Source organism: Rattus norvegicus, chromosome 16 (genome assembly GCF_036323735.1).
Source record: "Rattus norvegicus strain BN/NHsdMcwi chromosome 16, GRCr8, whole genome shotgun sequence".
In the NCBI taxonomy this organism is placed as follows: domain Eukaryota; kingdom Metazoa; phylum Chordata; class Mammalia; order Rodentia; family Muridae; genus Rattus; species Rattus norvegicus.
Genome location: NC_086034.1, coordinates 67754022 through 67776238, shown reverse-complemented (window position 1 = coordinate 67776238; position 22217 = coordinate 67754022).

Sequence of the window (22217 nt, the reverse complement as noted above, 5' to 3'; positions counted from 1 at the left end):
CCTAGGAAGCACAAGGCCCTGGGTTCGGTCCCCAGCTCCGAAAAAAAAAAAAAAAAGAACCAATAAATAAATAAATAAATAAATAAATAAATACGAATGGATTTTGTTTACAGGAGCATGGGTGAGGGGATACTTACAGGACCAGGGGTGACTCAAAGGCCACTATAGCTACATCATCAGAAATGTGAAGACTCGGGCTGGAGAGATGGCTGAGCGGTTAAGAGCACTGACTGCTCTTCCAGAGGTCCTGAGTTCAAGTCCCAGAAACCTCACGGTGGCTCACAACCATCTATAATGAGATCTGATGACCTCTTCTGGTGTGTCTGAAGACAGCTACAGTGTACTTATATATAATAAATAAATAAATGTTTAAAAAAAAAGATAAATCGATCTTAAAAAAGAAATATGAAGAATCAAGGTGTGTAATATAGAGAAATCAATTAATTAAGGTAACACTTTCCCAAAAGTTTTGTATTTTAACATAGAGTATTTTCCCATTATTTCTTCCATAATGAAGATTATGAGTTATAGTTGTTTTGAAACGGACAAAAACACATTTTTAGCAAGTGTTTAAAATGCATATTTATAGACTCTGGAAGGTAAAACAGTGAAGTACCCTTCGCTTGCCACTTTTGCATATCTACTAAGGTCTTAACAATAAATATTTGATAGAGTAGAGTTTAAAAATTAATATTGTTTCCAAATATTTTGTCTTATGAATTTATTCTGCATTCCCAGCGTCGAGCAGAAAGGAATGTATTCGACGCTTCCAGTAAAACAGAAAATAAATTCACCAATTTGGCAGAGTTCATCTTTGGATTATAGGAAAAGAGTAATATATTTTCTCCATAATCTTCTACATTTCTCTTCTAATAGAAATTCGAATAATTACAAACAGGTTTTCGGGAGGAAACCGATTCATTTCCTTCCTCTGCCCCAGTCAAAGTTTGTTCTCGGGAGAAGGCCAGGTGTTAGTCATTTGCACCTCGGTGTGAGGTTGATAGGTCTCCCCCAGAGGCCTTCCCCTTTCCTTTATGCTCATTAATTAGAAAGAAAAAGAACTTCTAGAAAGCTCTGGAGTCATAGGAGAATCCCACCTACTGCTCCATCCAGAAATAGCAGTTTTGTTTTCCAAGAAGGCTCTTCCTGTCCTATTCCTGTCCTGCCAGGACCACACTGCAGTCTCCTTCCTCCTCATCACAGACTTCTCTGGGTCTGATATCGCTAACCTGCTGTTGTGCAGCTTCTTATATGAAAAACCAGAGCAACCTCCAGTGGCTGCAAAGTGAATTCCCTCTCAGTGTATTTCCCACTCCTAACCCACAGTCCAGCCTTCCACTGTTTATCCCCATCTATTTATGCTACAAGGCAGAGAGTTTTCTGAGGCAGCTCTCGTCAAATGCTCTGTCCCAGTACCCCTGGTTATACACTTCTACCTTTCTTACATCATACATTCCGACTCTAGTTTCAGAAAATGTGGACGGCATCCAGGTCATCTTCAAATCATCCAGGACTTCTCTGGGTTCTTTTGTGCCAACTTGGAGGAGCAAAAACTCAAAGTATACATAGGGCTGCGGTCCAGCTCAGTGGGAAATTGTCTGCTTCATAGGCATGAAAGTGAGGGGGCTGGGAGGGGGGAGGACAGCATGGAAAATCACACAGGGATGAATGAATAGAATTTTTCATGGAAAGCTTGTATGCAAATCTTTACACACAGTGCTGTGACACAGCTCCCTGTGAAACAGATGCTGCGACTGGATTTGCATGCCTTATCTTTATTCCTCATAAAAGAAGAAAAATCACATCACAATACAGATGAGCAAATTAAGATTTAGAGGCATTCAGGCAAGGAACCGGCAATCACATTCTGGTGTCTAGCTCCAAAAGGCCATCCTTTGGCAGCACACATGCCCTCTGGGACACTGTAGGATCCGACAGAAGGTTCCCGGAGCCACATTGCTCAGCTCCAAAATAACTACTCTAATTGCATCGCACGTTAAAGGACAAGCTCGTGCATGCACGGTGTGGTGGGGGGTGAGTGTGCAAGGGAGAGGGAGGGCAGCTGGATGTTTGTGGTATTTGTGGTGTTTCTGTGTGTCATGTGCATGTGTGTGGTGGTATAAGTGTATATGTATTTGTATGTGTATGTGTGTGTGAGTGTGCACTCCTAGATGCATGTCTGTACATTCTGAGTCTCAGAACAGCCCTGTGAAGTCAAGGCAGGATAGAATGTTCATCTTCTTGTAGGAGAAGATAGACTCAATGTACTGAGGGGTTTGTCACAGCCAGAACATAGGGCTGATGCTAGAAACACACACACACGCACGCACGCACGCACGCACGCACGCACGCACACACCCCACAAACTCAGTGTCCCTTTATTTACTCCTACTTTCTTGGTCTCTATCGAGCCTTTGCCAAAAATGCAGCCTTTCTTTTACTCCATGATTAGAAAGAAGCCCTGGACACCAGCTGGACTTTAAGATATTGTTTCATTGATGAATGTAGCAATCATTCATTGTGGAAAACACTCGTCCCTTCTGAGCCCTTCCCCTCTTGTCTCCTCTAGCTCCCTCAATTATCTATAAAGCATCTGAGATAGTCAATGCATGTCTTCTGACTTCAAACTTCTTTAAAAAGATTTATTTATTTCATGTATGTGAGTACACTGTCGCCGTCTTCAGACACACCACATTACAGGTGGTTCTAAGCCACCCTGTGGTTGCTGGCATTTGAACTCAGAACCTCTGGAAGAGCAGTCAGTGCTTTTAACCACTGAGCCATCTCTCCAGCCCTGTCTACTGACTTCAAACATGAGCCACTGTGTCCTCGGGGTCCTGCTAGCCACCGAGATAAGTCAGAGCACACCCCAAAAACATCAGCAACTCAACTCAAAGGGCATGGAGCAAGAGGCAGCTACGTCTACATTTCTCATGGGCATAGTGAGGTGTCAGACTTACCTCTCTCCATATACACTCCACCCAACGTGATAGAAACTGTCTTCCCTTCCTGGGAATAAGGGAGCCAGATTTACCCTTTGCACAGAACCATAGACCTACAGTAAAACATTTGTCTCGTCCCCCTTGCTTTACATAGATGCATGCACTCACCAGCATTAGGCCATGCATTCAGTTACTTTGTAACACCATAGAACAGTCATGCCCGGGGCATCCTGAGGTATTTAGAATTAAAGATGTCTCCTTTCTAGTTTTTAAGTCATTCCCTTCTCCGGCTCCTTCCGTGGCTGTTAGGATGCTAAACACCATTGCTCCAGATTTCTGACTTACTTCCTGTCATCTCCTATAGATCTAGAAGGATAAATCGATCACATTGGGATATCTGCTAAAAGGTGAAAATGTTCTGATAAGGATATACGAGAAACAATAATCCGAATGTCGCACCCAGATTTTAATGTAGCTCTACAGATTGGGTTCATTGCCTCAGGGCACCAGAGGCTTTTATTTTTATCTATGTTGAAATAATTTCAAATTCATGGCAAAGTTGCAAGGGTCTCCATATGCCCTCCTGCGTTGCACGAACCCTGGCTACAAGTATCCCAGTAGGTTTACGGGGCACAGTGCAGTGTCCCAGTGTCACTGGGAAGGAACACAGCCATTACAAAGACTTTTTAGTTTGTTATACATTTAGTCTATGTCTATATGGTATATACAATACATTTTAAAAATACTTTTTTCCATCTTATTTTATCTTTTCTATTTATGTGCTGTCTTCTGTCTTTGGCTGAATTTATCTAGCCTTCTTTATTCCCGCCATTAAACTCTGCTGATTTGAAAGTTAAAAGTCTAAATTTAAGCGGCATTTTTACTCTCTCCGAACATGACAAGGATTTTCATTTCTTGCTTTTGTTCTATTTTGTTTTTGATACGGGGTTTTGCTATGTAGCCACAGCTGGCTTCCAGTGCATAATCCTTTTGCCTCTGACTTCAAGGAGGCTGGCCTTCCAGATGTACCAGGCTATGCACTACTTTTTTAGTAGGAAAAGAATACACGAGGCTTAATATATCCTTTATTATTATTACTATTATTTATTATTGTAATACATTTGCATATAGCATAAAACACTCTTACAAGTGGCACACAGCGCACAGAGTTTAAAGACGCAGTAGATTCTGCAACACTTAACCGAGTAAAAGAGAAACCTTCTGCCAATTCCCACCACCTGGCAGAAGACGCAGTGACAGATTGTAGGTGTTCTTTCTATATTTATTTAGTACTCTATCTCGCCACATGATCATATTTCTCGACTTTTCATTTTTAAGCACTCTTAATTTCTCACCTTTTAGAAGCAAGGATAGGAACTGGAGAGATGGCTCAGTGGTTAAAAGCACTTACTGCTCTCAGAGAGGGCAGAGTTCAGTTCCCAGCACTCACCATCAGGATGTCCTGTATGTCCAGCTCCAGGTGATCCCTTGCCTAGCTTCTATAGGCACACACATGCACACAAACATACATGCAGACATCCACAAAAAAAAATCGAAATAAACATTTTTAAAAGATAAAACCTGAGAATTTGCTTTTGTTTTGGATGCAAGCCGGGCCGGGCAGATGGCTGAGTAAAAGCACTTGCCAGGGTTGGGGATTTAGCTCAGCATTAGAGCGCTTGCCTAGCGCTTGCCTAGCGAGCACAAGACCCTGGGTTCGGTCCCCAGCTCCGGAAAAAAAAAAGAAAAAAGGAAAAAAAAAAAAGAAAGAAAAAGAAAAAAGGAAAAAAAAAAAAAAGAAAGAAAAAAGGAAAAAAAATAAAAAAAGGCACTTGCCAGCAAGCCTGACTGTGTGTGAGTTTGATCCTGGTAAAAGGAGAAAACTGAGACCACAGACCTCCTCCACTTAAGCACTGTGGCACAGTTGTACATCTTAAACACACACACACACACACACACACACACACACACACACCATCATCATCATTTTTAATTTTTATTTTACATGTGTGGGTGTTTTGTCTGCACGTATGTCTCTATACCATATGCATACAGTGCTCACAGAAGTCAGAAGAGTGAGTCATATCCTTTGAAGATATAGACGATCAATGGTTGGTAGCTGCCTTTCGGTGCTATGAACCAAATCCAGGTCTTCCGTAAGAGAAGCAGCTACTCTTAATTGCTAAGTCCCCTCTCCAGCCCGAATAAAATAAAATTTGAAAGTAAGCGCGAGCAGGAACTGTGAACTGTTGTCTCTGAATCACCAAGCCTGAATGAATCTTTCCCATCCCAAGTTGTTTATTCAGGTAGTTGGACAGAGGGTGGGAAAGTCTGACTAACATACTCTATTTTTAGAATGACACGAGGTGCTCAAATATCCCCAGCTTTGCCGGAGTCAAGATGTCCTCTTTGGAGGAGATGCTATGTGAGAAGGAGGGGAGGAGGACTTAACTTGAGCTGACTTCCTTCATCCTCGTGCTTACTCTCGGGTCTTTTGGGCTGCCATTTCTCTGGTCTTTTGAATGTTTTGTGGAGAAAATCAAATTGCCAATATGTCCAAGTCAACTTGCCTCCTGCTTTTTAGTATCCAACAGGTTTTGTTACTATTAAAAGCATTTCTGGTACTGTTCATCGGGCGAGTCTGAGGTTTTATTATTTTTCCATCTAGTCTCATTTTTGTAGAGTTCTGGAAAGAAATAGCATTAAAATGCTTATTTTTAACCTACTATCTTTGAGCATGCCAGCTGTTTTTTTTTAAAAAACATACGAAAGTGATTGCTATTCTGATTTTTACACTCAATATTTATTTAAATTTCCCAGCATCTTTAAGCAATTTTTTTTTGCATACTGTTGCTTTTTTATTCTGTTTTCTCAGGTTTTTTTTTTCCTTATTTAGGAGTTCTTTTTGGAAGAGTCTATTGGTAGAAATTTTTGAAGTGTTTGGGTGTCTTTTTTAAAAAAAATATATAATTTTCCTTGACTTGTAAATGACATTTTGCCTGAGTTTAGAAATTTGGGTTCCCAATTATGTTACTTCATCAGCACATGAAAGATCTCATCTCATTGTCCTTTAACATTGATTTTGCTTATGAGGTTTTTTTTTCCCCCCACTTTTTTTTTCTTTTTATGAAATCTGCTTTCTCTCTTCCCTGGCTTAACACTTTCTACTTAGTTCTTGTAGAATTCTGCTTCCCAGATGTCACCAGGAGAAAAAAAATAAAACAGTCATGAAATCAGAATGCTCAGTTTATTCCTCACCCTGGTGAGAGCAAACACTGACATGGCTGACAGTGTACCCAAAAAAGGCAGTCAGGGCCTGACTTACTGAGACTCTCAAATTTGGTTCAAGCGAATGGATGTAAGGGCTTGATTAAAATCCAGAGGTCTTTATGACGTAATAGTGCAGTTTTTGTGGAAAGGCAAAGTAAGAATATGGAGATGAGAGCTAAGTTGTAAAGTGATGCTTTGGAGAGTAGCTGGGTCTTTGGTGAGTTCCTAAAATAAACAATGAAGCTATGGGGAGTGTACCTTCGTGGACAAGCCTCTGGGTTGTGAGGTCATCCTACAGGGGATGGTAGGTGGCATGGAGAAACTTGTCAATGCACAGGAAGTTGAGAAGAAAGCAGCTTTGGGCTCTTGTTCCTATCTGATTTCTTTTTAACCTGAATTAAGGACAAACAATTAATAATATTCAGGTTGTCATGGTTTGAATATGCTTGGCCCAGGGAATGGCTCTATTAGGAGGTGTGGCCTTGTTGGAGTAGGTGTGTCACTGTGGGTGTGGGCTTCAAGACCCTCATCCTAGCTGCCTGGAAGTCAGTAACTATTCCGCTAGCAGCCTTCAGGTGGAGATGTAGAACTCCCGGCTCCCCCTGCACCATGCCTGTCTGGATGCTGCCATGTTCCCACCTTGATGATAATGGACTGAACCCCTGAACCTGTAAGCCAACCCCAATTGAATGCTGTCCTTTATAAGACTTGCTTTGGTCATGGTGTCTGTTCACAGCAGTAAAACCCTAACTAAGACACAGGTCATGGCACATCCAGATCTTTGCTGCTAGTTGAGCAATCACAGTCATTTATCAAGTTCCCAGAGCCAGAGACATTTAATGCCAACTACACAGGTGGCTGAGGCAAGATTAAGTAAAATAAGCTTGAGCCCCGTGTGGGCAATTTCATTACCTCCAGGGCTCAAAAGTAAGCCTTTTTTAAAAACCAGGGGAGAGACTGAGGATACAGCTCAGTGGTAGAGAACTTGTCTAGCATACATGAGCCCCCACTGAGGCATCTCTCCAGCCCCTGACGCTGGAGTTGTGTGCCTTTACACTCAACACACTAGAGACCACCCATCTGAACATGGCAGCACAAACACTGTAAGAAGAAACATGTTTATGGTTGTGGTCCACCTCTTACATAGAAATCAGGTACATTGAAATTAAATCAAAGCCCAGGTCACTTTGCTAATCTAAACAGTCTACAAAACTAAATTCAGTGTTTGTCAGACTCTCCTGGGCCCTGTCAGTGTTTGCGCACTGCTGAGCCTTGCTGATGCATGTGGAAGCCTTTTGTTCCTAACAAAGGAACTTCCTGACCGTTCTGTTGGTTGGGACTGGGCAGTAACACCTGGGCGGCACACCTGGGAGGTAACACTGTTAAGTCAGTTCCTGTTTTTTGTGCCTGTTTTTCTCCTGAGGACATAAACCTGTTTTTCCACTGTGCTTCCTGGAATTTTCCACCTGGTGAACTTGGGGTATATATTCTGTGAACCTCAGTAAAGCTTTGGCATTCTCATAACACAAATGACCCGAGTATGTGTTTTTTCTTAACCCCCCACCCCCCGCCGCCAGGCCTATGCCCAGTTCTCGGTACCTTGGCAACACAGTCAAGTGTTCCTAGCTGACTTATCTGATTTTCTGTCTTTATTTGCCTCTCAGATCTCTTTTGCATTTCCAAGAGTGTTTTCTAGAAGTCTGCCGGAATGCGAGGTCATATTCTTCCCGTTTAAAAGCATCTCTTCAGAAGGAGAGGACATTAATTCCCAGGCATTGCATGCTGTAGTACTGTCTGTCGAAGCCCTTGTTCTTCCCAGTGGAGACTCCCACAGCTCGTGGGCATGAGCTGACTAGGCAGCTGCCTCCTAGAGTTTCTTTACCTTCCAGAACTCTGACAAAGCATTTGGAGAAGAAAGAAAGCCATAATTCTCTGAAAGTGAGTAAGCTAGAGAATTCTCCGAAAGTGGGTAAGCTAGAGCTTTTTTTTTTTTTTTCCTTTTCTTTTTTTTGGAGCTGGGGACCGAACCCAGGGCCTTGTACTTGCTAGGCAAGCGCTCTACCACTGAGCTAAATCCCCAACCCCGAGCTAGAGCTTTTGTTGTTTTGTTTTTTGAGACAGTTTGTGTGTGTGTGTGTGTGTGTGTGTGTGTGTGTGTGTGTGTGTGTGTGTAGACTTGGCTCTCCACCTCTGCCTCCGCCCCCACCTCTCTGCCTCTGCCTCTGCTTCCCAAGTGCTGTAATTAAAACCCTGTACCACCATCTGAGTAAGATGGAGATATTTTTTTCTTTTTTTCGGAGCTGGGGACCGAACCCAGGGCCTAAATCTACCACTGAGCTAAATCCCCAACCCCCCCAAGATGGAGATTTTAAAACAAAGTCAAGGCTCACTTGTTCTTGCACTTGACTTAAATCATCTAGTGATCTCTTTCCCATAGCAAAGAAAGCAAGAGGCCAAAACTCTTCTGGACATGGCAACAGATTATATACATAGCATGTTCATGTTCAGGTTAAGGGGAATGGTCACTAATTTTTGGTTTGGGTTTTTTGTTTTTCTTTTTGTTTTGTTTTGCTTTGTTTGTATCGTAAATCCAATAAATACAATGACCAATAGGAACCAGTAGTTGTCAGCATATGAAGCTGGATGTGAAATGAAAATTATACAGATTTAAGGTTTAAAATATAAAATTAAAAGTAAGTTTCTAAACACTATCCAGGCAGAGCGGGGCCTGCCCTACAGCCAAGACTGACAGGCCATAAAGATACAGAAGGGCACCTCCCCCAGCTTACTCAGAGTCACACATTAACCAGATGTCCTTCAACCCCTGATACGCCCTTAGCTTCTAAAACCCTGAACGCCCCAGTAAGCACGTACTCTTCTGCTGTGCTGTAATCTCACTGGCTTGTTTGAATGAGCCAATCACTTATAGCCGCGCCAGAAATTAGCATTGTGTGTAACCTCGCCAAATCCCCTAGCCTTCCCTATATAAACCCCTGACTTTTGAGTTTCGGGGTCGACACCTCTGTCTCCTGCGCAGGATACGTGTCAACCCGGAGATCCCCGTAATAGATCTCCGTAATAAACCTCACCTTTGCTTATTACATCCAAAATGGTCTCTCTGTGTCTGGGGTCCGCAATTTCCTGCTACTTTAGAAAGGGTCACTCTTTGGGGATCTTTCATTTGGGGGCTCGTCCGGGATCGGTGTTTCCTGGGGCACACCATCCTGAGACTCGAGCTAGGATCTTTCAGATGATGCTGAAGGCCTAAGGGGTTCCTGGAGGGACACCAGTCTTCGGTCCACATGGGAAGGCTATGCAGTCTGGGTTGTGATGTCAGGAAAAGATGACAGCAAGGAGGGGGAGGGTGGTGGTGGCAGCAGGAACAAGGTAGATGAACTCACCAGGAAGACTCAAAGGTTAGCCAATAAAAACCAAAACAGTTTCCTATGCAGCTTTCAAATAGCTGGGCTGAAGCAGGAAGGTGGAATCCACATTTAGGGTGGGTCTTCCCATTTCAATAAAATTCTTCACAGACATCCCCAGGGTCTAACCTGATCTAGACCATCTCTCACAGCTGTGCTCAAGGGCTTGCCTCTTGTCAAACTGACAATCAGCATTAACCATCATATCTGCCTTTACAGTTTCACTGAGGCACTAATGTGTTTGCTGTACTTAAGAGTCCTGTCCAGGGCTGGAGAGATGGCTCAGCAGTTAAGATCACTGAGGTCCAGAGGTACTAAGTTCAATTCCCAGCAACCACAGATGGCTACAATCATCTGTAATGAGATCCGATGCCTTCTTCTGATGTGTCTTGTAGGACCCTAGTTCTTACTGAAGCATAAGAGCTATTAAGAGGTTTGGCCTGGTAGAAATAGGTCAACTCCAACACGCCGGAAAATAAACTGTTCCCTTGCATCAAACTATGCTCTTGTGTCTCACTTGAGGGATCTCCAGGTAGTTAAGACTCACTTCAAGCCTTACATTTGGTGCGTTGGCTGGGAAGCCAGACCCCCGCTATGAGGTTTCAAGGAATGGTAGTCAGAGGAACAGCTCGAGCTTAATGTCAGGTACTGCAGTTGTCTGTATCTGTGTTATCTGTCTTGCTTTTGGTTTGCTCGTGAGTGTCTGTAAGGCTTAGAGAGCCTATGGTCTGGTCTGGTCTGATCTGGTCTGGTCTGGAGGGAGTCCAGAGGACTCTGCTCCTTTTGGAACCTGGTGGACTTGATACCAGCATAAGCTGGCCAGTCACCTGTATCTGTAGACTGGATACCAGCAGCTGGCGGGTCACCTGATTACCTGGTTTCTGTACCCATGAGAGGAGCAAGCTGTCTGTGTGTTGATTGTCTTTCTCTTTGTTTTTGGACTTCAGTATTGGCAGGAGCCAATCAAAAGTGAGTCCTGCTCTGCACCTGTGGCAAGGGTACAACTGTGTGTTGTTTGTCTTTCTCTGTATTCTTGGACTTGGACTGTGACTGGTGCTATTTTTGGACATAGGATAGACTGAATCTACCTTGTTAAACATCCCAGTTAACCACTGGAGGGAAGTTAGGAAAAGAGGAGAAAATTTGTCACCTGACCCTCTGGTCCCAGATAGAGTTTGAATGCACGTCATTTGCTTGCTAGTCAATAGATTCAAAGGTCAATATGCTTAGCCAGTAAGCTTAGATTTTAATCTTGCTGATGTAACCTGTCCCCCTACAAAGTATAAAAACTGCTTATTACAGCCATCCATTACTTGCCACGAGGGACTGATTGAAGGTTGACCTCAACATGCTGGAAAATAAACCATTTGTTTGCATAGAACTCTGTTCTCATGTCTCACTTGGGGGGGGGGGGTTCCAGGTAGTTAAGACTCACTTCGAGCCTTACAGTCTGAAGACAGCTACAATGTACTTGTATATAATAAATAAATCTTAAAAAAAAAAAAGTTCTGTCCATCACAGCTCTAAGGCTTTCATGCTGCTACTTAAGCAATTTTTAACTTCTAAAAGAACAGGTTTCCAGAACAGGTTTCTAATCTTACAGTTGTTGTTTAGAAAGATCCAGAAGAAAGACTACTCTTACCTATTGATGAAAGACTGGTTCACAGGAGTCGCGTAAAACATTTAACCTTGTCTTCTCATAATAAAAGAGGAAAGTTTAGACTTGGTGGTGGTAATCCTAGACCTGAGTGCCAGCAAGTTATTAACTCATGCTCTAAGTCAGTAAGCCACAGAAGTAGTTATCTTATTATTAAAACCAACACCATAGGTCATAGAAGCTAGAGTCTCAAAGAATTTTGCTGCTTTGAATTTAATATTTCTGAATATTAGACACTGAGTATCTAAGTATTAGGCTTTGAAAGGATCTTTAATATCAGTTCCAGTAAAAATGAGTGTCCCTGACACTGGAAAGATAGGTTGTAATTTCCCACATTAGAAACAACATTTCAAGCATTTTTCCCTCTGTAAAATTTTCTCTATCCTGTGTAGATTCTTTAAAGCTTTTGACACCAGCTCTCCACTAAGAGTGAGATAAGAGCTGAAAGTCAACTATAAGGACTTTTCCTTATTGAAGGAGCCGTTTAATTTTAAGAGCAATTGATCTTTGAGGGTTTCTGTCCATGCAGGAGGGAAAGGGAACAGATGAGAGACCAGGACAAATGAAAGTTGAAGAACACAGGGTACAGGGCTATGATAGTAAAATAAAGGCTGTCTGGTTTGTGGTTGATGTTTGGGGATACATAAAAGATGTGTGTGTGCCAAGGACCAGCCTCTGCTTGGATAGGAGTTCTGAGAGACTCCTACCTCTCAGGGTGGATAGGGTGTCTGGGAGTGGGGAAAACAAATGAACTTGAAGTCAAATTGTGGGTTCAAGCTGCAGCCATGTTCTGCTCGAGACAGTTTTCCAGCTTGCTTTTGAAAGAATAAAAAATGCAGCCAAAAAGTCAGAAGTTTACAAATGCTATCTCACCCCTAAGAAGCCCTAAATACCTCAAATTCCAGACCCTGCTCTTTACCTGTAAGTAGGTAAAGGGTCACATTTCTTGAGCCTGCTCTCCCAGGAGCTAGATAAAAGGACTTAAGATAAGGCCCTTAGATATGTGATTCCCAACATAGTAAAGATAACAGAAAGCTTCTCCTAGGAACTAGCGGACCATAAAGTTAAACAATCTTGAGAGACAGGAAACTTCTTGTGATTTTTCACATGACACCATCCCTGCCCGCTTGGGTTGTGGCTTCTTCCTTTAAATACCCCTTCTCCCAGCTACTGGTCATCGAACTCCACTGCCCCTGCGTGGGATAGGAGTTGCCACCCCAGTGCACTGGTTCCTATCAATAAACCTCATGTGATTACAGCAAGGACAGTCTTGTGTGAGATCTTGGGGGGTCGAGTCATCCCAGGCCTTGAGTGAGGGTCTCCCCACTCCGGGGGTCTTTCACTTTCTGTTCTGCTCTGTCTGGAGATTTCTAGACAGCTCTTTTTCCATTTTCTGCTGGAGACAGTTCTCCAAGTAGTTCTCTCTTGCTGTTCTAGAAAATTCCCTGGATAGCTCTTCCCTGGCAGATCATAAACCCAGTCTTTATTTTACATATCAATCCAGTCATTTTCTCCAGGTTCACTTTTGATTATCCTATGAATGGGGATTCCTTGACCCAGTCCTTTCATTCATAGAAAACAGCGAGCATTTTTTTTTTAGCATTGCAAAAGAATTCAGAGGTCAGCCTGTCTCTGTTAAGCACAGAAGATAAACTACCTGGGTGGGACCCATTTCTGCCACACCTAGGCCTAACCTTGCTCTGTCCCAGGCCACTCCTGAATTCAGGAATCTGTTTGCCTTTGTAAACATAAAAAACTTAGCTAGGTGGGATTTCCTGTGATCATTTCTTTATTTCTTTCCTTAGCATCTTTCTGACGTGCTGGCTCATAATACAGCTGCCTCTGTTCCTTTAGATCTGTGAAGCTCCTTATAAAATTCACATCGCAGCCTTATTTTTTTGTGTAGTTGAGAAATTGTATATTTTCTAACTAATTTTTTTAGAGTTCTTTTCCACAGTCTTAAGGGTTATCCTGAAGGTCCCAACGTTTACCATTTTGCTGAGACCTTCCCTCCTGGACTCCTACTGTCTCTGATTATCTTGGAGTCACTAATGTTAACATGGAGGATATTCCTTGAAGGAGGAACATAAAGATATGTATATTATTATATAGACAAGCCTTAAGCCCACACACAGCAGCCACTGACACCCATGGAGGCCCAAGCCTGCTGGCATCGTCCCAGGGGTGGGAACCAAGGCCATGGCAGACTTTGTTGAGCCTGGGGTGTAGTTCTTTGGTCAAACGCTTGCCTTGCAAGTAGAAAGAGGCCCAATGTGATGACGTACATATACTTGTAATCGCAGTCAGGGAGCACTAGGGAGGCAGAGACAGGAGGATCCCTGAGGCTCTTTGGCCATCTAACCTAGCCTACTTGGTAAGGCCAATGAGGGGCCCCATCTCAAAAATTAACCTGAAGAACACCACCTAAGGTTGTCCCGTATCCCTACCACATCTATGCACACAGACACACACAAATTAAAAATAAGTAATTAGATAAGAGATGTGTTTGTTTTTTATTTTCTTGAACTTGGGCTTGAGGAAGAGACTTTGGAATATGGATTTCTTCTAAGTGCTTTTTTGCACCCTTGGAACAACTTATAACACTGAGTGCCAAAGCTGCCGCATGTATGTCTTATGTACTTTCATATCGACCAGCCACAAAGTACCGTGTCATTTATTTTTTTAATTATCTTTCTCGAGATTATGCCATCTAAAAAGATAGGCATCCAAATTTGAGTTGCAACAAAAATTTATGGAGGCAACAGAAGTCTGGCGTAAAGGAACCTCACTGGGGTTGAAAGAATCACTCGAATCCAGGGACACACAGTCCCAAATGTCACTTTGTCTCTTAGACACAGGGACTCAGTCCTTCTGGCTGGCAAGGCCAGCTCTGCCCGTGACAAGGTTTCTCACTTCTTAACTATAATACATGTGGGTTTTATAGAGCTCCCTATAATAGCCAGGTACTTTTATGGTGTGCTTGGCTATGCCACTTACGTTGTGTTAACAATGCTGGAACCTTTAACCTTCTGTGCAAACTGCAGGTTGATTAGAGAATTGAAGTTCATGTGTAGCTTGAAATTTGCTCCTCCTGTGGCCTTGTAGAAGCTACTTTGTGTTTGGAGAGCTCAGTTTATTAATCAAAGCCATCAATATATCTTAGAAACAAAATGTGTTTCTAAGAACTCAGAAATACAGCTAGGAATCAATCAGTTCAAAGGTATGTATTAGAGACAAAGTGTTGAAATAAGATGGCTTAGCTTAGATGTCTCTGCATGGAGCATCTATTCTGACCCCATCCCAACAATACTGGAGTCTCGCTCCAGTTATACCCCCTTTTCTGCAGTCTTATCACCGGAGAGTACCTTTGTTTGTAGTTGGAGCCTTAGGAAGAGGGGTAGACATTGCTTATGTCTCCCCTGGGAAGGAATATTAGCAATACCAGTGGGTCTTTGTATGGTACCGGGAAGAAGCAAGACCTAAAATAGGACTGCTTTGAGATCATTCATCCAGTGTGGAATACCTCGCTATGTACACAGTTCCCATTGTGAAGAAGCTCACACATTTTGAAAGGTTATGAAGAAGGGTGACATCTTTTAAGTTTGACACTAGAAGGGCTTGCCTCTGTCCTACAAGAATTCTTTATCTGGCTATCTCTTAGACCCTTGTGCTCCTCTGATACCTTGCCAAACAGGAAGATAATCAAGGTAGGATTAGGTGTTCTCTGGACATAGAATTGCATGAAGAATTTAAAGGGCAAAAGATGAAAACTGAGGGCTGCTGTGTAACAAGATCAGAGTCAAGTTCAGTCAGGCTATCCACTTTACATGCTGGACATGGAACCCAGGACCTCTCCCGTGGCAGACAAGCATAAGGTTTGTTTTTACAGTCTAATTCTAAGGCTCACTCAGTGGTTAAGAGCTCTGACTGTTCTTCCTTCCATGCTGATTCACAATTGTCACCATCATCATCGTCATCATCATTTCACTTCCAGGGTTCCAGGGAATCCAGTCATGGTAGGCCTACCCTGGTGGACTTATAATTACTTCTCAAAGGCCCTACCTCTGGATGCCATAGTGGAATTATGTTTCCTCTCTCTTCCTCTTTTGGCCTCCACTGACACCAGACATGAACATTGTACACAAACATCCATAAAGGCAAAACATTCATGTGGGATGATGTCATTACACAGGTGAAGGCATGTACTGTAAGGCTCGAAGTGAGTCTTAACTACTGGGAGACCTCCCAAGTGAGACACTCCCAAGTGAGAATGGAGTTCGATGCAAACGCAAGAGGTTTATTTTCCAGCACACTGGGGTTGACCTTCAATCAGTCCCTCATGGTAAGTGACTGGAAGGTGACCCCTGAATGGCTATAACAAGCAGTTTTTATACTTTTTAGGGATATAGGTTGCATCAGCAAGGTTACAGTTTAAACTTATTGGCTAAGCATATTGACCATTGAATCTATTGGCTAGCAAGCAAATGGCGTGCATTCAAACTCTATCTGGGACCAGAAGGTCAGGTGACTATGTCAGTACATTCTTCAGATTTTCTTTTTTTTTTTTCCCTTCTGAGCTGGGGACCGAACCCAGGGCCTTGCGCTTCCTAGGTAAGCGCTCTACCACTGAGCTAAATCCCCAGCCCCCATTCTTCAGATTTTCAATAATGTCCCTGCTCCTCCCAAGAACTGTGGGTGGAGAATGGAACTTGGCCTAGCCTTGACCCAAGGTGGGAAGCTGGTACTTGGCCTAATCTTAACCTGAGGCAGTGGGTGTAAAACTGGCGAAAGCCCCTAGGGTCCCCATAACCTACCAGGCCATGCCTCTTAATAGCTCTTACACTTCAGAAAGAACTAGGGTCCTTCAGTATAGGATAGAACGAGGCCTGTTATTGGAAGGATGGAGAAGGGAGGATGGGTGGGAGAAAACTTTTAGGAAGAGGAGGAGACTGGAATGGGAAGGCAGAGGAAGCTGCCGAGAGAACTTGGAGGCTGACCTTAAGATTCCACTCTGTACCTTTGTGGGTTGTTACAAATGTTCTTAAGGGATGGAGGTATACAGGGCTTGGTATGTTTAAGTGGGCAACTATATCTTATCAATTGGGTCAGAGGTTATTGTGTTGTGTGTTCTTTCATGTGGCGATTTACGTTTAAGAGAATATGTGGCATCTGAAGACACTAGGCTGACATGGAATTGAGATGTTTATTTCTGGTATGGTGGTAGCCTGCCTTGGGAACTAGATGGGTAGAGAGATTGCTGCCAGGCTCAGAGAGAAGCCTTCCGCAGTGTGATATGGGATAGAGCAAAGCGGGTGAGAGGCTTTGCTGACTGAGATGAAGATATCTACCAGATATCTTGGGGCACTGCAGTACCAGACCTAGTGGGGGTAAAAGACAGCTCTTTTTAATAATTTTATAGCAACACACTCACACACATAAAATAAACAATTTTAGTCTTAATTGTAGGGACTAGTACAACAGCTCAGAGGTAAAGAACACTTGCTGGTCTTGTGGACAATCAAGGTTTACTTTCTAGGATGCACTTAATACCCAGGGCACTGAACACAAATAGTGAACACACAAACATGCAGTCAAAGCAGTCGTACACACACGTACAACACACAACACACAGATTTGTTTTGTTTTTCAAGACCTAGTCTTTCTACACAGTCCTTGCTGTGCTGGAACTCACTGGGTAGATCAGGCCAGCCTCAAACTCACAGAGGCCCACCTGCCTGTGCTTCTTAGGGACTGGGATTGAAAAACCATCCCACCTGGGTTGTTGAAACAAATAATTCCTTTTAAAAATCTAGTTCTATACATGATCAGGTTCTCTTAAAGGAGAAAAACATAAATTGTGTGTTTAGGGAGCTTGGTTCCAAGAAGTCAGTGTCCAGCATTGTAGGGGACTCCACAGTCAGCCTTAAAGCCCTCCAGTAGCTGCAGGCAAGTGCTGATTCTGGGTCAGATGGAATTCCTCCTCTTAACCAAATCTTATTGGTGATATCCCTGAGATGACCAGATATCAGGTTGTAAAATTTCAGCTATATCATCTCACAATCTGTAACTAAACTAAAATTGGATTTATTGCATACATAAATATTAAATGTATTGATCAACAGCTTTCTACTGCTACAATAAAATATCAGAGGATTTAAAAAAATGATTTGGTGCTAGAGAGATTTTTTTTTTTAGTGGTTAAGAGCACTGGCTGCTCCTCCAGAGAGGTACTGAGTTCAATTCCCAGAAACCACATGGTGGCTCACAACCTTCTATAATGAAATCTGATGTCCTCTTCTGTCATGGAGGCACATATACAAATAAATCACTCATATACACAAACCAATAAATCTTTAAAAATAAGATTTCTTGGGGTTGGGGATTTAGCTCAGCGGTAGAGCGCTTGCCTAGAAAGCGCAAGGCCCTGGGTTCGGTCCCCAGCTCCGAAAAAAAGAACCAAAAAAAAATAAATAAATAAATAAATAAATAATAATAATAATAATAATAATAATAATAATAATAAGAAGAAGAAGAAGAAGAAGAAGAAGAAGAAGAAGAAGAAGAAGAAGAAGAAGAAGAAGAAGATTTCTTTTTGTGCACAATTCTGGAAGTAAAAGATTCAAGTACCATGTCACAGGCTATCCTTTGGTAAGGATGTCCTGCTGGCTGCATAGTAGTACCATGTTAGAAAATGTATGTCTCCGTTTCTGTATCCCTCTCTTTTCTTTAGAAAGACTCCAGAATCCAGTCATGGTAGCTCTACCCTAGTGGCCTTATAATCACTTCTTATCGGCCCTACCTCTGACACCATAGTGGAATTATGTTTCCTCTCTCATCCGTTAACATAAAGTTTTGGGACTAGAACTTGTCTCTGAGTTAGAAAAGGAGGGTCAAGTTTGCTTTAGCCATAGCACAAGGTAAGATTCACATTTGTTGAACTGGAAGCTTTACGTAAGATAGGTTGCTGTGTGTACATCCTTGATCCAATCAAGAGAGCTGAGGTACAAGACAAGAGTCTGTGAAAATGGCCAGGTAGGAATTTTGAAGTAATGAATCCCAAGTGTCTCTAAGTTGCTGGTGACAAGCACTGCCAGATCATTCGATGTGTTCTTAACATGAAAAGCAAAATGATTTGGGGCCTTGCCATTTTTCGGTGTTGAGTCTCCTGGAATGGAAATGTTATGCTTATTAAGACAATGAGCTGTGTGGATGGATGGTTAGGCTCTTGGTGGCTGAACTCCCTGGAAGGAGATGGTTCAGGATCTCATCTTTGCTGTTCTGTAGTCATTGGAAGAAGCATCTGGACATGATCTGATAAAGGTCTTCTTGACCATCCTGATAGCAAAGCCAGCTTTCCCTAGAGAAAGGGGAGAAAGAGACCCAAAATGAAGTGTCAGCTACCTTTATAATCTAATATCAAAAGGCCTATGCTGTTACTTCTTTGTAATTTCTTCCATTATCAAAATAAATAACTCACATGAATTTCATGTATCCAATATGACTCAGTTCTAACAGGGAACTAAAAAACTAGACAGACGGGGCGGGGAAGGGGCCATAGACAGATAATAAAACTGGCAAATGTTCACCTTTTTCAACTTTCTTACCTGAGACAAAGGCCTGCGACATTTTTCTACCAATGCTAGGTTTCCCCCTTACATTCAGAGAGGTACCGAACATGTTTACCTAAAGCTGTGCCCCTAATCAGCTTTCACTCTTCTCTTTAAGTTAGACAACCCAAAAGGAGTAGATGGAGACCTAGCCCAGACCACCAACACCACTTAAAAGCCCTGGGCCCTGCATGGTGGAGGATAGCTGTATCCCCTTTCTGCTATGCTGTGTATTTCTCTTTGTTGCTACCTCATAACTGTAATTTCGCTACTGTTGTGAATCATAATGTAGAGATCTGATGTTTCTGATGGTCTTAGGCGACCCCTGTGAAAAGTTGCTCCACCCCCAAAGGGGTCACAACCCAGGAGTTGAGAACTGCTGGCTTATGGCTTGCTACTTTGCTGTGTCTGAGATATTTCCTGCCCTTTGATTATTTAATTGGCAGAGAAAGCCAAGACCTCTTGGCGGTAACACTCAACCAAACAGAAATAAAAAGTTTCATTCTATTCTGAATTCTTATATAGAAGTGAGATATGATAGGAATCCAAAATCGATTATATTTTATGCATGTATATACACACATATTCTTTTCAAGCCTATATGACTCATTTATTGAAATTCGCTACACATGAAGCTATAAGGCAGTCTCAAGCAATTTCATAACACTCACAATTAAAACTGAATACAAAATGTAGACTGAATTTTGAGGATTGTAGCTCAAAGAAAGAGATGAGATTAATTCTGTAGCTCCACTCTGGCTGAACTTTTTAGTTCTCTCTGTATTTGACACATTTCCTTTCCATATCTTCCAAAATGCTCGTTATACACGTCTTTCTTCTTCATGCTGAGATAAGTCTACTTTGTATCCTTTCACGCTGTTGTTTTACAAACTGTAAACCTGGTTGATTTCTACTAGAGGCATGGGACTCTTTTTCACACAGGCATGCTCTCAGGAGAATGCTTTTTGCAGTAGTGTATTTACAAAGTTAATATCCGCGGTGGTGAGGTGTGTTCTACAATATGGAGATCAGCTGACAGGAGAGGAATGCTCTAGAGGGACGGAGAAAGACGGAAGAGGGGAATACAAAACCAGCTTCGACTTTTAAGTGAAAGCGTTCCTTAAACCTGGGATCATTTCCGGCTGGGTGCTCTGAGGGCGTGGCTAGGAGAGGGGCTGGGTTGAGAATGCTACCTCCACTCCCTTCAGATCCAGCCACTCCTTAAAGGAAAAGACTGGGAGCCGGAGAATGAAAACCTCAAACTTCTCTTTCTTTTTATTTATCCTTCCATATATTACATCCCGGACCACATTTTCCCTTCCTCCCCTCGGCCCTGCATCGCCTCCATTCCCTTCACATCCTCTTCATCCACTCCTGTTCTGTATCCCTTGAGGAAAAAAAAAACTCCAACTTCTTAAGAGAAATTTGAGCTTTGCTGAAAGCATGACATGACACCACCAGACACAGTTAATTCTAGGTGTTTTGTTTTCTATTAATACAGTGGTTTGAGGCCGACTTTAATTTAAAATGGCCCTGGATTTATTAAGTCCATACTCAAATCCCATTCAGCTCATGGATTTCGGAGTAGACTTATGACCACAGATTAGGACTGGTTTCCTCAATACCATTTAAGAGGCTCAATTAGCGAGTGCATGCTAAGACTCACCTGTAGTCAATAATTGCTATTTAACATATTTGATTATATGTGCACTCTCTCTCTTCTCTCTCTCTCTCTCTCTCTGTGTGTGTGTGTGTGTGTGTGCATGTGTGTGTGTATTTTGTAACAGTCTACTTTTATTGAACTTCTCCTACATATGATATTAAGTATGCAGACAGGAGGATCAATTTATTCCAAGGCCTTTTTAAAAATATTTTCTTTATTAATTTATCTATTCCAGAACTAGGAATTTTTGAACATGGGGTCTTCTCATCCAGGCTAGCATAAGGCAACTCACTATGATGTAAGCCACTAATAATCTTGAACTCTGTCTTAGTTAGGGTTCTACTGCTGTGAGCAGATACCATGACCAAGGCAACTCTTATAAGGACAACATCTAATCGGGGCTGGCTTACAGGCCGGAGGTTCAGTCCATCATCATCAAGGCGGGAGCATGGCGGCATCCGGGCAGGCATGGTGCAGGAGGAGCTGAGAGTTCTACATCTTCATATGAAGGCTGCTAGCAGAATATTGACTTCCAGGCAGCTAGGATGAGGGTCTTAAAGCCCACACCCACAGTGACACACTTATTCCAACAAGGGGTACACCTACTCCAACAAGGCCACACCTCCAAATAGTGTCACTCCCTGAGCAAAGCATATTTTCAAACTGTGACAAACTCCTAAACATCCTTATTCCATCTTTCAAGTGTAAGCCACCACTCCTGGCTGAGCCAACACAAGCCCCTACCCCTTTTTTTTTCAATAGTCTCAATTTCACCTCTATTCTGTTCATATACTCATTCATAAGCTCCACTACAAACAACAGGGGCTTAAGCACATTAAAACTAAGTCCTTTAATAGAAATATATATGAACCAAGGAACTCATGAATACAGCTGATCCAGAAAAGCATTACCCCACCCCCAACAAAAAAATTGGCTCTTCTGTCTAACCAAAATGTAGCTTTGACTAAGATGGTTGTGGTTTTGAACCTGTGCTCTGGCACCAACTATCTGTGAATGGGTTACCCTAGTACAGTAAATGCCAATCTCCTGGAGTGTTCAGAGGATTAAACTCTTAAAATGGGGTGGGATGAAATGAGCTGATGCATGTGGAGCCCAAGGAACTGTCAGATGACTCATGCCCTTTCTCTTTCCTGCCTCTCTTCCCTAAGTCTTTCTTCTCCATTATCTTTCCTCGGATAACGCCCCCATCCCACCCCATTTCCTTTCTCCTCTCCACTCTTTGTATGGTTTGGTGTTACCTGCGAGCATCACAGACTGTCTAATTAGACAACCATCAACCCATTGGGTTGACTCATGAAAGTCATGAGTCACCGACCCAAGATGCCATTCCGAGAAGAGCTTCCCTGGTGATTTAGAACCTCAGATCCCACATTATCCGTGATGTACTTTGAAGCATATTTTAGAGAAAAGGGCAATGCATAGTTGAAATGGAGATCTTGTAAAACAAAGAAATAGAAAACGGGGGGGTGGGGGGAATCAGAGGGAGCTGGTGGTCCACTTAGAAGGATGGGACTGGAAGCTTTAAGGTTCAAGGGCCCCCTAGGCTACAAAGCAAGAGCCTGTAGCAGAACAAGCAATGGAAACAAAAGTGAGAACAGCTTTATCTGCAACATTGTTTCTGCCTGTTACCCTCTA